The 17,845-nt window shown below is 38.4% G+C and overlaps 1 protein-coding gene across 4 annotated transcripts in view; it reads left to right on the top strand.

Annotated features, from left to right (window-relative positions):
* Positions 1 to 17,845, top strand: part of Spats2l (spermatogenesis associated serine rich 2 like) — a 167,985-nt gene that overhangs the window by 29,810 nt on the left and 120,330 nt on the right. For all 4 annotated transcript variants that reach the window (XM_046447488.2, XM_046447487.2, XM_046447489.2 and 1 more), the window contains exon 2: positions 565 to 614. The gene's annotated coding sequence lies outside the window, so the exon portion shown is untranslated. The remainder of the gene's footprint in view (positions 1 to 564; positions 615 to 17,845) is intronic.

The raw sequence follows: 17,845 nt of genomic DNA on the forward strand, positions 1-17,845 counted from the left end.
ACTGATATTTGGATGGATATGTCAAAAATCTTTACTGGACTTTTGAAAAGTCCTGATTGACATTGTTGGAAGCATAGCCCCACTGTGTGTCTTGTATAATTCAATGAATCAGGTCTTTGGACCTCTCGGTGCCTCATTTTCTAACATCTATAAAATGCCAGTGATGACACTGTCTCCCTCAGAGTATTGAAGGAGTTTGCCTTTGTGAATAATGCCTTAGGACAATGCTAGGCACTTTCTAAACAAGAAATGAATGTTAGCAATTGTTATTAAAATATCACTTTTATGTGCTAGGTGTGTTAAATGCATTGCACACATTTGATATCATCTATGACTTTGTTAGGGAGATACTATCATTACCTTCATTTTGCAGTTGAGTAAACTAAGGCACAGGGTGGCTACTCCACCTACCCAAGGCCATGGAGCTATTAAATCATGGGTTAGGACCGATTCCTTGTCTACCAGACTCTAGATCCTGTGCTCAAGTACATATATGCTGGGGAATGGATGGTGTGGTCACTGATATGAGACATGCTTGACCTTCCAAATTTCCTTTCTTTATAGAACACTCCAGAACCCAGTCTGCTTCCAGGAACATCTCTGTGGATTCCAAGGTAAGTAAAGATGGTCCTTCTCTCCTCGATGACCTCCTCCTGCCTATATAGCCAGCTGTCTCAGCACCCACATCTGATTCCTGGAGGCCCCCTTACAGCAGCTTTTCAGGGTCTGAATACCAGAGTTTTATTCATAGCGTGTAGACTGAGGCACTCCTGCTAGGGCCATTGGGGCCAATGGATCTGAGGTATGTCTGCCCATCCGCATCCTCTTTCCCACCCATCTCAGTATGTCTCTGGATATTGTTAGTTCTCATGCATCTAAACTACTTTGGAATACCACAAAAAGAAAAAGGGAAAAGGTCTTTTCTATACATGCTTGTGATTTAGAAGAGAATTACCATTAAGAGTGGCAGGCTCTGGAGCCAGACTGCCTGGCTTTCCATCCACACTGATAGCCGTTTTCACTCTTGTCACTGTTGTTGAAGAATGTGCCCCAGTGAATCTAGAAGTCTGACTTGCAATTCCAGTGCTCAGTCAGTGTGAAACGGGAGTGGAAGGACCCAGGCCTCGGAACCAGACAGCCTGGCTTTGCCTCCCGCTTCTGATTAATAATCACACAGTCTTTGCACTTCACTTCTCTAAGCCCCAGTTTCCTCCTCTGACATGTGGATGAGTATGCCCATCTTGCAGCATTATTGGGATGTCTCAAGTTCAGATATGTAAAGGAAACTTACCGAAGCTTGACATCCAAAAAGATGGTAACTATTTTTCATATCAATCCTTGATATTTGACTGGATATGTCATATCCATATGATATATTTGACTGGACTGAAAGTATGTTGTTTTAGATTCATACATTCTCTGAAATATTTGTATCCCCCTCTCCCAGCAGCCTGTATTCCTTGGGAAAAGATCATCTTTGGTCCAGATCCAGTCAACGAATCATAAATTCCAAACTGGGCTGGTACAAATTAAAGAGGCCTTAGTGATTCCTGTACATTTTCATGAATATTTAATCTAAACTTGTTTTTTTTCCATAAACCCCACCCCAAACTTTAGTAGTAAGATGATTGTAACTTTTTGAAAAGAGCCATTCACATCAGTGGGAGTTGGTTGTTTTACAGGCATATAATATAGTGCTTAACTTCCTCATATCTGAGTTACTGCAAAAACCCTTCTTTATAGTTGTTTAAAGAGAATTATCCTGGGAAGAACTAGTTGATTTTTCTCTCCGTCTCTCTATCTCTAGACAGACAGACAGACACACATACATACACACACACACACACACACACACACAGCCTAGTTGTCCTTTTGGTTAGGCAGCTGAAGAGTTTCTACGTAAATTCTGGCATCCTTCTCCCCATCAGACAAGCAAGGGCACAGTCAATTCCTGTTTTCTTGGAACATATACCAAATAATCAGAAACTCTGATTATTCTGCTGGAAGGCAACAGCTTGATGGAAAGATGTACCAGTTGAAAACAATTCTGATCATATTTTTGTCAGGAGAATGAGATGCCTCCAGCTGTCTGTCACTAATCATATTAGAGGTGGAAAGCAGGAATGCTTTGGCCTGCAACAGATTACTCTAATCGCATGTTGGAACACTACTTTTACTGGCTGCTTATCCCAGAACAGTGACATTAGACGTTCCTGCTGTAACTGGTCTTGCCAGTTGGTAGTAGTCTAAAACATATGCCACATGAGCACACTTAAGGAATTTTCTAATTACAGCTCAAAGGCTTTGCTTTTATCTTTTTATGCTTATACTGCAGACATCACTGATTGAAATGATTTCTCCCTCAGCATAGTCCTATCGCCAGTAGTTACAACAGACTAGGAAGATGGTAAATGAAACCCACAATAACTGAAGAGGTGTCCGAATTCAATTAGGAGGAAGCCTGTCTCATGTGGACACAGAAGCCATATAAATCCATTTTAATTGTGAGCTGTGGTACTTATCTGGTCATGTTTATTTTGGATGCAAGTGCCAAAGCTGGATTTAGACCAGAACTCCAGATCTTCGAGCTCTAATGACTAATTTGGGTTCCCGTTGAATCCCTTTATTCATTTCTTAATTCATTCTCCTGGAATTAGAGTTGCTTGGTTGCAGTCATTTCATAAATTTTTTGTAAATCAAAACAAATATACATAGATTTTTTTCCCCTGATGGTGCACACATATTGCCCTGATCTTAAAGAACTGTTCTTGGTATCAAAATAATAATAACAGTTTCAACAACAAAAATAACCTTTTGCAAGGTACTATAGTGGAAAACGGAGTGAGGCCCCAGGAGACAGAATTTTGAATCTCAGCTCAACTTCTCATAGTTCTGGGACCTTGGTCATGATTCTTTTCTTCTCTCTGCCCCAGTTTCTTCATGCAAAATGGGATGAATGGTAGTACCTACTTCACTGAGTTGTTTTGAGGACTAAATAAGCTAATATATGTAAAATATGAAATGTGCATTGATATGTGGAAGATGCCTGGTGCAGTAATGAATGCTAGTCATTAGGTTTGTTATCAATAAGACAGTGGTAGACCAATAAGCAGATTTTGCTGGTGCCACAGTATTCTCATCTAAATATGTCCTGTTTCTGCATTCCATTTGGAGAACATTAATGATGATAATGAAAACACTGGAGACTCTGAATTTGGAATTAATCTCTATTATTTGTATTGTACCCTTAATTTGGCTACAGAATTAGCATTTTTGGCTTTCCAGCCTTGGTCAGTGGTAACCTGAAACCCTTTTGATGCAAAATTGCTTTAAAATTGGAAAGAACATTTTATTCTCTCAGCATACACAATATTGGCCTTTGGTAAAAAGAAAAGTGTGATTATAATATGTAAAACAATGTGTGTGTGTGTGTGTGTGCATGCGTGTGTGTTTGTGTGTGTGTGTGTGAGAGAGAGAGAGAGAGAGAGAGAGAGAGAGAGAGAGAGAGAGATAAAGAAAGAAAGAGGAAGAAGAATAGGGGAGATATTTGGGGGAAGAATCAGCTCTGATAAATGCATTGGAATGTTTCAAGCTATTTTAACAGTAAAATGTGTTTATTGTCATGTATGAGCTAAAGTCTACAAAAAGATAAGTCTGGTGATTTGATGATCTTTCTCCATGGCTACATAAGAAAGAGTATTGAGTAAATTGATTGCCAAAAGATGCGTTGCAATTATTTTCCCTTATTTTTTTTTAAACTACAGGAGCTGTTTAGGTATACATGTGTGTACCTGTCTATCTGTTCTAGAGAAATGTATATCCATGTGCATCCAGTGATGGATGAAGTGTAATTATATGTCAAAATATTATACAACAATGAAAAAATTAACTAGAGTATATACAATAACATGGGCATGTTACTACAGATGTAATGTTGAAAAAAGACACCAAAGAACAATACTTAAGCAAACTTATTACACGTTAAAAAATATGAAAATAGACAAAACTAAATTTGTTGCTAAGGTACATATACAAAGTGGCTAAAATTATAAAGAAAAGCAAGAAACTTATTACTGAAAGAATCAGGTATGAGGATAGTGGTTACCTCTCAGGGAGGGAAGAGAAAGGACCTGGAGGTTAACTACATTTTTATTTTAACAAATTTTTACAAACTAGCAGAGTCTTTTCTGCAAAGAATTTTCAGAAACTAAAGATAATTTTAACATTATAAGCAACAAGACAATGTCAAAGCTTTGGATTGTCAAACTCTGTCATTCACTTTATGAGGTAGTGATGGTGACTTCTAGATCACATCTGGAAAGAACTGATCACCAAAATTCTGAATTATCTGGGAGACATACAGATTTATATCTACCATGGTTAATCATAAACCGCATCCTGTACATATGTGCCTTGATATATCATGACTACAGACTTGTCAATATTGTCATTTTGCTTACCTTTTTTTGTTCATGGTTTATAAAATACAATGTGTTAATACAACAGTACATGTATATGAATTGTAAACAAGCAACCAAATATATATTGGGGATACATGTTCAAAACATGTGATAAAATATCTTGGATACCACTACTATATAGCTCAAATGTATATCATAGTTGTGGGATATACTGTCACTACCAGTCGTTAAAATATATAGAAGATAGAAACTTGCCATCTATGTTAAAGGGAGACACATCTCAGCCCTAATTTTTTGTTGTTGGCAAACATCAATACTAAGGCATTACTTTATATATTTTATTGCTTTAAAGCTTTTGCAGAGCCATTAGGTTTGGGTTGCGGTAGAAAATACAGAAGGAGAATCTCAATCTCTCTCTCTCTCTCTCTCTCTCTCTCTCTCTCTCTCTCTCTCTCTCTCACACACACACACACACACACACAGAATAGCTTTTTTGTTTGTTTGTTTCTGTTTTGTTTATATTCCCTGTAAGATTCTTTTTAACTGTTGGGAAAAAAATATTGAATACCCTCAGATAGGTTTTCATGAGGCAAGAATACTGGAAAGTATCAGGTGGCACATGTATTATGGCTTGTGCCATCTGCCAGCATCCAGACTGTAGTACATAGGCCTCTCTGAGCCTCCATTGCCTTCTGTCTATCCTGCAGGTGATATCAGCAACCTTTCCCCAAATCTTTTTTTCTTTTTTCTTTTTTTGGTACCAGGATTGAACCCAGGGTACTCAACCACTGAGCCACATCCTCAGCCCTGTTTTGTATTTTATTTAGAGACAGGGTGTCATTGAGTTGCTTAGTGCCTCACTTTTGCCGAGCCTGGTTGAACTCACGATCCTCCTGCCTCAGCCTCCCGGGCCACTGGGATTACTGGCATGTGCCACCATGCCCCGCTTTCCCCAACTCTTATGGGGCCATCTATGTGAACGTATCTGTAAAATGTTGCATTTCCTACAAATATAAAATACCATGATGATCCTGTTCCTTCTATATCTTGTTTAACACAATATAACTTTTTATGAAGTCCTGATGTCCTTAACCTGCAAAGTTCTTTTGATTTGAAGATACAGAAAATGACTGGCTGGTTTAAATTTTAAAAGTAGTTATTTAAATTTTTTTACTCGAAAGATCCTGGGATGTCTCAGAAATGATGAATGGTTGAATCAAACCAAATCACATGTAGGACATGGGAAGCTCAAGGGACCTCAGCATTGGACTTTATGGTTCTTTTCTCTTAAGATATTGCTATTGTTGTGATTGAGCAGTAATGACTGCTCAAGAGAGAATTTCATTGGTCCATCCCAGGTCGATTGATCACCTTTTGAGGGGATGATGTCATGTATGACAAACATGATTCCAGGGAGCTCCAGCCCTGCATATCTGGGACAATTCAGAGAATAAGGGATGCCTCTGAGTATCTGCTTACAACTGGTATAAATGTTTCAGTAGCTGTTACGGACCCAACTTTCTTTAAGGAACTGTTCTAATAAAAAATTAATCAAAGAAATATAAATACAAAGGTGAGGGTTTTCTTAGTAAATGCCAGCATCACCTGCTTATGTTCATCTTGCGGGGTGGGGGACCAGCGGGGACGGGGACACCGGACTTGATGTCACTTTCATTAATTGCTGAAAAATTCTCTGAAGGTCCCATGAAGCATACTGTGCTTTGGCTCTTTTTCTGAAGTTTGGCTTTACTTTCACCTTTAATGACTGTTTTACCTCTTTTAGAAAGAAGGCATTAAATCAGTTTTAGCATTACTAATGTTGATACTCTCTCCACTAACAGCTTAACTTGCCTTAAAATTTTATGCCAATAGAGAAGATAAGAGAGTTACACAGAGTCTGCATACCACAGGCGAGTCGTCATTACCATTAAAAGTCCTCGAGTTTTTTTTTCTTATAAACCTATTATATTTGAATATATCATAACCATTCCTAAAAAAAATGCATATAGCATTTCTCACGTGAAATGGGTATCCGATAAGTAGCATTTGTTCTACCAGGGTCTGAACAGTTACTTGTAATATTCCCAGAATGGAAATAATGAAAATGTTCATATGTCTGACAAATGACAAACTTCCAAAACAAGTTGAACAAGTCAAATATGTACTAAATATTGAGTATCCTAAACTGTCTCTTTGGAGTGTTCATTGTAAGCTATAAAAAGTGCTGCAGTTTTTTTGTTTGTTTGTTTGTTTTTCAAGCACAAATATGTCTGAAATAAACAAACTTCATATTGTTCACATTTGCTTTCTGTATAAAGAAATTTTTTTTCTTAGAGAAGCCATGCCATTGAAGAGACAGATATAGTGATAACAATCATTATTTACTTACCTTTCATTTTACAAAGCGTGGAGTTATAATATAATGTATAGTGCATACTTTTTAACCAGCTTTCAATACATTATCAACCCAATTCTGACACTGGTTATAAGAATAAATTATTATTTGTCAGATTTTAAGTACTGACTCATGAACTTCTATTGGTGGCTATTGTCCAAAGGTTTGCAGGTGTCCTGACTAATTCTTTGAAAGACCAGCATTAACAATAAATCATACTTTTTCTGTAGTGGAATGGAAAGGATTTTGCATTCTGGGTTCTCTAAGCTTTGATATTTGGAAGTTACTTAAAGTAAAGGGGTAAAGCATTCTCAGGCTTTAACCCTTGAACTTTAGGTCAGCCATAGTCAATAGCAAAAGCATCTTGATAGCTTTGTTCTCCTAACCCTGAGATTTCTTGACTATGGGAACTGACAGAGTGCCAAGTAAAGGCCTAATTGCATTCCTTGTTACTGAGAAAAAAAGCTCAAAGGAATTTTCCTTTTTTCAAAGGGATACCTGAGCATTAACATTTTTGGAGGATAGCAAAATTGTTTATGAGACTTGCAAACCTTTCTGAATAGCTTGAAGAGAGGTCTGGAAGCCAGATAAGAGGCATGTGTGGCTTACTTAGAGCAGTAAAGGGTTGGGGAGTGAGTTAAAGGGTAGGAATTGACTCTGATCAACAGGCTGATGATCTTCCTTCTCTGTGGTCTGTTCATACTCAGCTAACTGACTGTGCGTCAGTTCTGTTCACCAGTATTCCCAGTGTCGTGCCAAGTGTGTGATACTGGTATGTGGGAGATGTTCACTTAGTATTTGTTGACTGCATGAAAATATTCAGGTCAATATTTCTGTGATCTGTGTGTTGGAGACTAATGTTTTGGGCTGGATCTCCACTGAACCAGATTAACTCTAGCTAACTCTAGTGGATTGAGATCTTTAAATACATAGAGTTTATATTCTAGTGAGGGATCCAGACAGTGAGAAATCAAGTAACCAAGTGAACAAATGCAAAATTACAGCTAGAGCTAAGAGTGGTAAAAGACCTGAATGAAGAGAGTGCTGTGATAGATACTAAGGGCTTAGAGAAACCAGACCCTTGGATCAACCTGAAAACCTGGTGTTAGAGAAGGACTTGATACAACCTTTCAGATGGCTCAGTTTACTTTAGAAGTTAGGTGGTCCAGTGAAAAGTCTTATCTTGTCACACTTTTTCTTAATGCAGTAGTTTGCAGAGTTCTTACCATACCAATAACATCATTGTCTACCGTATAGAATTTTGCTTCCAATACCTCAGTTGCCTAGTGCCTTGTGCCCAGACCAGGGTTCGTTCTTTGCCTCACTTCTCTTTTCCAAGCTGCAACTTGTCTCCCAAAGCTAGTCAGCTGCCTCCCAAATGCGCACCAGAGAAAGCCAGATGACCAGAAAAGGGTAGATCAGCACAAATTTATCATCAAAGCTAAAAGAAAGAGAGCCTCAAAGTGAATGCCCTGCTGACTGTGGGTCAGGGTGTTATCTTTGTATCTCAAGGACAGAACATTTAATAAAGATTTGGGTACAAAGTACACTTCACCCTCCAAGCATGCTGAACTATGTCAACCAGAAAACTGTTCCTTAGGGTTTACAATTTCCTCTCTTTCCTAAATTAAAAAATGCTAATGTGAACTGTTGACTCTCAACAATACGTTATTATCCTATATAGGGCAAAGAGTAAATAAGACACTTGCCTAATGAAATAACCATTCATTTTAACTCAGCAAGCTGGAAGTAATTTTAGCTTCCCCCACCCCCATTTTCCATGCTTCTTTGTGGAAATAGGCCAGAATCATTTTTATTCCACCATTCTTCATAACCTTATAGTAGGCTTCCTGTTTATGCTTTAAGAGCTGTTTTTAAAGAGCCTTAAGGGATATCCTTTAATACTTTCCTTTTTAAAAGGATTATTCATCTACAGTACCCCCTTAGAATGTTTGAGGGTTTGGAAATATAGAAGCTTCTTAATGAGATATGGTTAATGGTCTATGCAGGGTATCACAGTGTTTACACCTGGTTTAGTTAACATAAATTGTATTTAATTAGTCATTCTCGAAAAGAAGTAGATATTTTAGAATAGATTTAGTACCTAAAAACACAGTTTGCATTTTATGTATAACAGCCATAGATTCTGTGAGTAGTATTTATAGATTAAAACAACATGTTTGCAGTAACATAAAGTCAATTCTTAGGAACTTAAGAAGTTAACATGAAGTGTCTTATTGGTACATGCAAAACATTCACAGAGAATAGAAGATCACTTTTATAAAAATTCTTCATGAACTTCAAAATGCTGAACAAATGTAAAGCAATCATGTTATTTTTGCTATTTTTACATTTGTGGCATGCAGAATTTCCTGACTGAATGACAGACCATAGCTTTTTGTTTTAATGCTGAATGTGTTCCTGTTTAGAGTGAAATTTCCCTTTTCCCATTATGACCCTGTGTCAGAGGTGCCCTTCAGTTCCTTAGCCGGGTTCTTTCATGCTGCACTTGACTTTTGAACCCTTCAGACCACATTTTTGCCTCCACATGATGCTACACATGACACTTTAGAAGCAGGTATTATTGCCAGGAAGGAACCATGTCACATATGCAGTCTATAATGACTTAAAGAGTCCACTGTAGCTGTCTCCCCCAGTCCCTTGCATGCACTAGAACAGAAGGGAGCAATACCAGTCACTGGTCTTATGTGGCACTCTGCTATGGTCCTTTCTGACAAGTCAATATTTCCAGAGCTCCCCAGTGACACTCTTTATTCTTGCTGTTGTACTATTGTCTTGAGACTGGTACTTTTTTTTTTTTTTAGCTAATTGTTATTATTATTTTAATTATTCTAGCTACCTGAGGTTTTTTTCCTGCCTAGGCTGTGTCTTGGTGGATCTCTTTATTCTTCCTGATCCCCCAACACCAGATTCCCTGTGTGTTACTCTTTTTGTCCCCAGTACTATAAGGTACAAGAAAGCATGTGCTGGTAATATTCCCTGCCCAGGTTCCCACCCTTCTCCCTGGAGTGAGGCTGCTCTTTCCCGAAGCACTCCAGAGGTGCCAGCTGTGCCTTTGTTCCACAGAAGGCTCCCCTGGAGTGGATGCAGTGGGAGGCACGGCCCTTTCTCCTTGGAGTGCTCCCCCAGAGAAGTGCTGCATTGTCCCCCTCGAGGACCCAGCCATGGGAAACAGACTCCCTGACAGTCACCCTGGGTTACACAAATATTACTTCCATTTGGCTTGACCTTTCATTGTGCTAAAAAATGACTGAACATACTTAAATCTTGTACAGAATTTTTCTGGAAACAAAAATAAATGGGGTTCTTGCAAGATGCCACACTCGAACTTTTGCCCTTGCTCTTCCCTTTTTGAGTCATTATGTTCAGTTCAAGGTTTCCTTTTATCGTGTATTTTCTTGTTGTAAGAAATAGATAATTTCTCTACTGACAGAATTATGAATCACAGAAGCGACATGATTACTAGAGATAAGGACACTTCATGTGGCCCTAAAGTGTTTAGCTCTGGGAATAAAGTCTTGCTGACATTTCTTACGTGCTTACATGTGCACTTATGTGTCACTGGAAGACTGACTTCTCGCTGCTCTAATGCAATGGCCCAGCTTATCTCACAGCAGCCCTGCAAAGAGGTGGTGTCATCACCCACCCATGTATTTTAGAGACACAGATGCAAAGGGAGAGTGAAGTTAAGCAACTGGCCCAAACTCACACGAACTGTGGGCAGGACCAGGCTTCAGAACCATGGAACAACTAAACTGCCCAAATGACTTAGTTTCCTAAATATAGCACCTGGAAGCCTTGGTTTTCTCATCTCTGAAATGGAATAGTAATACCTATTTTGCTAAACTGTGAGGATCAAATAAAAATAATTATTTGAAAGGACCCAGTAATTTGTAAACTGCCAAAATATGAGGTTTATGTCTGGGCTCAATGTTTAAGATATGTTCTATTAGTCAGGTGAGTCTCATTGAGTCTGACCCTTGCTGTTTGGATGTACTGGTAGTTCAGGTGAAAACCTGTTTTTTGTTTGTTTTGTTTTTTTCTTGAAGCTGTCTTGAAATCATGGAAAACATAAGGTTTCACAATGAAAAAGATCTTTTTCTTTCACAAAGAGAATGATCATTTTCTTCCAAAATGGTAGCATTTGGTAGCAGTTAGAGCACAAGCAACAATTACCAGAAAATTTTTAACATACCTAATAAGTTCAGTGTCATTGTTTCCCTGTAACCCAAACCCCCATCAGTGTAGCACTTAACACCTCTCTTTTTCTTCTAAATTGTGCTCCATCAATTTTCTTCCAAGTATCTGTTTCCCACATACTGTGGGCTTGTCAGTAACTGTCCTCAGTGTGGAACTGTGTCCCTTGCCAGCATGGGGCCCTGAAACAGAAGATATATTGATTGGACCAGGGCTAGTCCAATCAATGGAAAAGAGCTGGAAAACAAACTCAAAGATAAGGATTTGGAAAGGCCACAGACTAAAAAAACCCATGCTTCAAAATGGGTACTGGCCAGAGCCAGTACCACAGAGAGGTCTGCTGGGTGGTGTCAGAAGAGTTCCAGGAGCTGGGAGGAAAAATAAGGAAAGCTCTCCTTCCCCTCTGATGCTGGGCCTGCCTTCCCTACAGGGACTCCTCCGTGTTTCCTTTTGCTTCCCGCCTCCCACAATGCTCTTCCCCGTCACGATGGGGCGTCAGATCTCTCACAGTCCCTTGGGGGAAGTGAATAGCCTGGAGGAGAGCTTTTATGAATCCTAGAAATTGAGTTTTTCTGTTTTTTTATGGGACTCATATTGCATACCCAGGGTCACCCTGTTTGGCAGGTCTTCCAAGCAGGATTTGTGATCATAATGAATGATTTTTTCCTCCTCTTCTCTTTTCTGGATAAGAACAATATCCTTGCCATTCAGTCTCCAAATATAGCAAGCAGTTATGATAGAAGAATGTCCTTATGTTAGGAAAAATGTTGGCAGTCTCAATGATGTGAAAATGTCCAATTTAGAAAACATGTTTAAAAGGAAAAGCTGTTGTTGGGTCCTTTTTTGAATCAGGTGGACTATAAAGGAATAAATAAAAAATTCAGAAAAATGTGTGGTCTGACAGCACATTCCACTATTTCTCTTTAGTCTTATAGGTACTTGTTGATTTTGCCTAAACTTCAGATGTCATTTCTATCATTTCATTAACATGCCAGACTACAAACTGGTCCTGGCATCTAATTGGGAGCATAACTTGCATGAAGATTTTCCAGCTGATGCATGTAATCAGAGCACTGCAATAATGTTGCTAAGGACTAACTGCTTAGAATGTCCTAAAGAATGGTGGTGAGGGCTGGGGATGTGGCTCAAGCGGTAGCGCGCTCGCCTGGCATGCGTGCCGCCCGGGTTCGATCCTCAGCACTACATACAAACAAAGATGTTGTGTCCGCCGAAAACTAAAAAATAAATATTAAAATTATTTCTCTCTCTCTCTCTCTCTCTCTCTCTCTCCCTTCCTCTCTAACTCTATCTTTAAAAAAAAAAAAAAAGAATGGTGGTGAATGTCAAAGAAGTGTACTTAGCATAGAGGAAGGAGAAATGACAGCAGGTACCCAAGAAAGAGCCCAAATGGAATATACTAGTAGTTGTCCACTCCCAGTAGATGCCTAGAACCCTATACATACTATGTCTTTTTCTGTTTACACATGCCTTTGATAAAGTTTAATTTATAAATTGAGCACTGTAAGAGATGAATAATAGCTAAAAATAAAATTTAAAAATTGACAATATGCTATAATAAAAGTTATGTGAATGTGTTCTTGCTCTCAAAATGTTTTATTGTACTGTACTCAGCCTTCTTCTTGTGATGATGTAAGTTGTTAAAATGTCTACATGATGAGATGAAGGGGTGAGTGATGTAGCACGGTGATCTAGCAATAGGCTCCTTCGTAAGTGTCACTTGAACTCAAGCACAGCAGTACTGCAACAGTTGATCTGATAAGTGAGTGACCAGTGGTAGGGTAGCGTTTATAGCATGGGTACATTAGATAAAGGGATTATTCAATCCCAGGCTAGCTGGAGCAGGACAGTGGGAAATAATGATCACACTTCTTAGAATAGCATACAATTTAAAACTTAGGAATTGTTTATTTCTGAGAATTTCCATTTAGTACTTTTGTACCTCAGTTATCCACAGGCAACTGAAACTCAGGGTAAGGGGAGGCTACTCCATGAATTAGTCATGGCGAAAGTGTATAAATAGGGAGTATCTGGTATGACATCATCTAATTGATGAAGGCATCTGTAGTTATTATTTATCAAAATTATAAGCACATCACTTAAACTTGACCAACTCAGGTGTGCCTATGCAGCTTTTCTTCATGCAGTACTGAACTGCTCATAGCACTTAATAGGGAAGCAACTCAAGTAAATGAAATTATGTGACTCCCCGTCTAGAGAGCAGTTTGGCATTTTTGAAATTATTATTTCTTTTAAATAGGTCTACTGTTTTGTCACAGAAATTTTATTTATAGGAATTCATGTTAAGGACATAAGTACAGATATGTGTAAAGGTTTTAACCACAAAGATGTTTATTACAGCATTGTTTATAATATGGCAAGTATGAAATTGCTTAATCAGCAATAATAGATTAAATATTTTATGTGTATTGTGTTACTGTCATACATAGAAATAATTATTTAATTACTGTTCATGTTATAGATAAATATTAAAAGTGAAAAGATTTTTATGTTATATTGTGATAAAATGTAGCAAAAACCCAAATAGGTACAATGTGATCACTTGTACATTAATGTATTAATATATTCTCAGAAAATGACCTGGAATTATAATTAAGATTTTAAAAGTGGTTCTCTGGATGGTAAGATTATAAGAATTTAAAATGCTCTTTCCTTTTATCTGTTTTAATTTTCTTGTTCTAAGCATATATTGCTTTCTAGGAAAAAAGGAAGCAGGGAACGAGGAGGAGGAAGAAGAAAATAATTTTTCATTGAAAAGGAGAATATAGAGCCAAACTGTATGAAAGAGACATACTCTGGATAACAGAGCCTTCACATGATGATTTCTGTCAGAATTTACTTGTAAACACATTTCGACATGTCCATACATAAGTATGGACATGTCAGTTTTGAGAATAGTAACTGCTCTTTAGTACTCTTGATTTAGTTAAGATCATTACTCTTTATCCAAATCTTCCCTGCAGAATAAAGGAGCTCAATTTATTAGGGCAGCTCTGGGGTATCTTCCTATTCTCAAATCCCAGGTCTACACTTCCCATTTCCTGGGCCTACATTTTCTTGTGTCTATACTTCCTAGGTCTATACTTTCCAGGTCTACACTTCCTAGATGAACTGGGTCTACACTTCTCAAGTCTACATTTCTTGGGTGTACACTTCCAAAGTCTACACTTCCCAGGTCTGCACTTCACAAGTCTACCCAGAGAGACTGCTAAATGGGAGACTTTCTGCATTTCTCCTATTTACAAGCTGCCAAGCAATTAAAATATATGGTGAAAAATTCATTGAATTATTTGTAGTATACTAACCCACTCTGAAATATTTTACTTGATCATCTGCTTCTTTGAAGAGAGGTGTTTGCAAAGCCTAGCTTTCCATCACTTGTTGGTTACCCTAGTTTTTACCTTTGCAATGCACTTGCAAGGTCAGGGTTACACAATTGAGAACTGTACAGTGTTTGAGGGGAACTTCAGCTGTAGGTGGGAAGCAGTTAAAGCAACCTGTAAAAAGGATTCCCTCCCATCAGAAAATAAAAATTCACCCCAATTGATAAACTCTAGCAGCCTCTCAGCCTCTTTCTTTTGGATCAAGGATGCCTCTGTCCTGTCTACACCCTGGACCTGGTTTCATTCTATAACATATTTTTCCTCATTAAATCACCTTTGGCATATGTCATGGTTGGAGAACTCATTCGTCCTACCTTTAAGAATATCATTTCAGAATGAATTCAAAATTAAATGTGTAGGTAGGTAAATTATAGTATACAGCTGGCAGGCTGACACTCTCATTCTATAGCTTCTGAATGAACATTGGTGGAAAGAGTATTACTCCACAAGTTAGAGTCCATATTTTGGTCCACTTGTTGTGGAACATTAAAGAGATGACTTAGCCTTTTTGGGTCTAAGTTTTCTCCCCAGTAACAGAGGGTTAAATTTGGTCATTTGTAGGCTTCCTTCCAGTTCTGAAATGGTATGACTGTCATCTACAAAGGCATTTATTGTTGCCTAATGACTCAAGACCAAAGGCATAGGGTCATCAAACAGTCCATTCCTGTGACTCCCCTGCCACCTGACTCTCTTTGTCCAATAAACCATTCTTGTTTATCTTTCTTTTTTTATGCCGTGCTGCATAATTTCAGAGGCAATATCCTTTTGGCATTCTCTATATCCTGTAATATATGATGTATCTTTGTGAACTAGTGAAAAAAATTCTTTAAAGCAGCTACTTCCATTATTCTCCAATTTTTAAAACTATCCCCTGGGCACTAAATGTCAATTTAAAGATTCCTACATTTGTTACCATTTCTAACCTAACCAATAGAAGTCTGAGGCATAATTTGAAACAGAACGATTCCTGCCTGGAGACAGTAGGCTCATAAATATGTAGTTTGACTTATTCCTATCATTCAAGAAGAAATTAGGATTTTTAAAAACATTTTTAGCAATATTTTATTCAGTATCTAAATTGAATATGCAAAATTGGGCTGCTGTACATGCTTGCAGATCCTGCATTTTTAATTGTAGGTACATTAGTTTTTAATTGAGTAATAATTACAAGTGAAGCTACTGTAAAATGGAAGTCAGGTTATTGACTAATGAAAGATTTTACAAAATCAAATTCGTTTGTGTTTTAACTTGCTTTTTAATTTTATAGACTTAAAATATGTTGTTCCTCCTTTGCATATATCAAATATCTGCCCTTTTTTTTTTTGTAGTAAGCACAGAAAACCCAACCTAAGCAGGCCACAGAAGAGACTACCGATTTCCCAACCATTACCCATACTTTCCCTCTTCCCTAGTAACACACCTTGATTTTAGTCAAAGGAGTGATGTGCCTAGTTAAAGACAGTACTTCCTTGCTTTCCTTACAGTTAGGAGACAACAGAACAATCATTAGATGAAACTTGTAGAAAACCTCTTCAGTGGGAAGTGACTGGGTTGCATACTTCTTGACTTGCTCCTTATTGGCTCCTTTCTGAGCTCCACATGGTCGCAAGAAGGCAACCTGAGTTGCAGCGTCTGCTTCATTCAATCCCGAAAAGAAAAAGTCCAGTTTCCTAATAACTTAAGCAGAGCCCTAAATGTGGTTGTCCTTGGCCTGATTGTCCATTTGGGGTTGCAGTGAACTCACAGTTGATTCACGTGGAATGATGTGCTGATGCATCATTTTGCATCAGATAAACCACCCCAAGCCCCTGAGTGGAGGTAGCTTCAGTGGGTCTCCCAAACAAAGTAGAACTTCTCTGGCTAAGAGAAGTGGGAGTGGATGGATTTGGGATGATCAAGCCACAAATATCCACCCCACCAAGTTTCCAGTTTCTTTTGAGTTATTATAGTGCCTAGAAATCTAGTAAACTGAATGCTTTGTAAAATTACGTCAACAGTGGTTTGGCCATTGGATTCATTTATGGTAAAAGAAATTGAAGGCAAAGCCACACCATCAATCCAGATAAGATATCAAAATGTATTTTAGTTTTCCAGAGTAATGTCTTACAATAAGCCATGTAATTTCCCTTTCTCATCAATACTCTGTATATGGCCCTCTAAAAGGGTTGAATAAAGAGCTAGCAAAAAAAAAAAATTTTTTTTTTAAACCCACAACAACCGTTTTCCAATATAGCTTGCTGATGTAGCAGAGGACATTGTTTCTGAACATAAAGTTGTATAACATGTTAGAGCTAAATGAAATTTAAAACAACTTGTGACAAACCCTGAAAAAGTACTGCTTTAAAATAGTAATGTCAGCAGGCTATTATGCAAACATCATACTAGTAGTGTTTTGAGTTTAGATGGAGGAGTAATAGGGCAATGACTATTGTGTTTTCTATGATATGAATTATCATGTAAAAGTGACTTGGAAGTGACTGGCTGCAGGTCCACATTGGGACATGGTAACCAACAACATAGATGATCATGGCCACAATTCTGAAAGTGTTCACATGGCCCTCAATTAGCTCTGGGCAAAGCAGCTTCCTGCAGAAGCCCACATTGATTTTTCAGAATGCTTCCTAGCGTTTCAGCAGACCAATTGTGTTGATCCTTTGAAGCCACGGGGAACATCCTTGCAGGATGAACTGTGGGAGATATTCCTACACTGGCCAGAGACTGGCTCTTTGGGCTGAAGAACTGGGTGGAGTGAGACTGAAGTGTAGTGCAGAGCGTGGGCTCTATAGGGAGAATGACCTCGGTTGGACGCTGGTACCTCCACATGCACCAGAATATCATTTAAGCTCTCTGAGCCTCACCTTTCTGATTTGTAAAATGGAGGCATGTGATAATCTAATGCAGGCATGTGAAGCATCTCACCCAGTGCTTCTGACCTGTCCTGAGTGTTCAGTGCCCGTCAACCATATTGTCTCATGGCTGACCCTAGAAAAGGAATGTTGACTCTTCCACTCTTTTCCCCTGAGTTTCATTAAGGAAAAAAGGAAGAAACTGTGGGTGTGGAGAAGTTGAGTTTGGGTTGGCCTCAGCTCTAACAGTGCTATTACTTTTCTATGTGGAAAAATGGAGTCAATATTGGCTACATTGGGTCTTGTCCTTACTTTGAGTGCAAGTCTGCTTAATGTAGCTTCCTTCTGGAAGAATGCCATTCACTTGCTACTGGAGAAGAATACCAAGAAGTTAGCAAAGCCCCAGGCCTGCAGATGGCACCATGTGAAAGACTGGTAGACACTCTTGTTCTTTTAGGCCTGTGAGAAAGAGTATCACCACATCTCAGAACATCCATACCCAAGGGCCCATAACTCTTTAGTTTACAAAGGAGGAAACTGAGC

This window comes from Marmota monax, unplaced genomic scaffold, assembly GCF_021218885.2.
Source record: "Marmota monax isolate L192 unplaced genomic scaffold, Marmota_monax_Labrador192_F-V1.1 WCK01_AAM20220418_F8-fsc00007, whole genome shotgun sequence".
Taxonomy (NCBI): Eukaryota; Metazoa; Chordata; class Mammalia; order Rodentia; family Sciuridae; genus Marmota; species Marmota monax.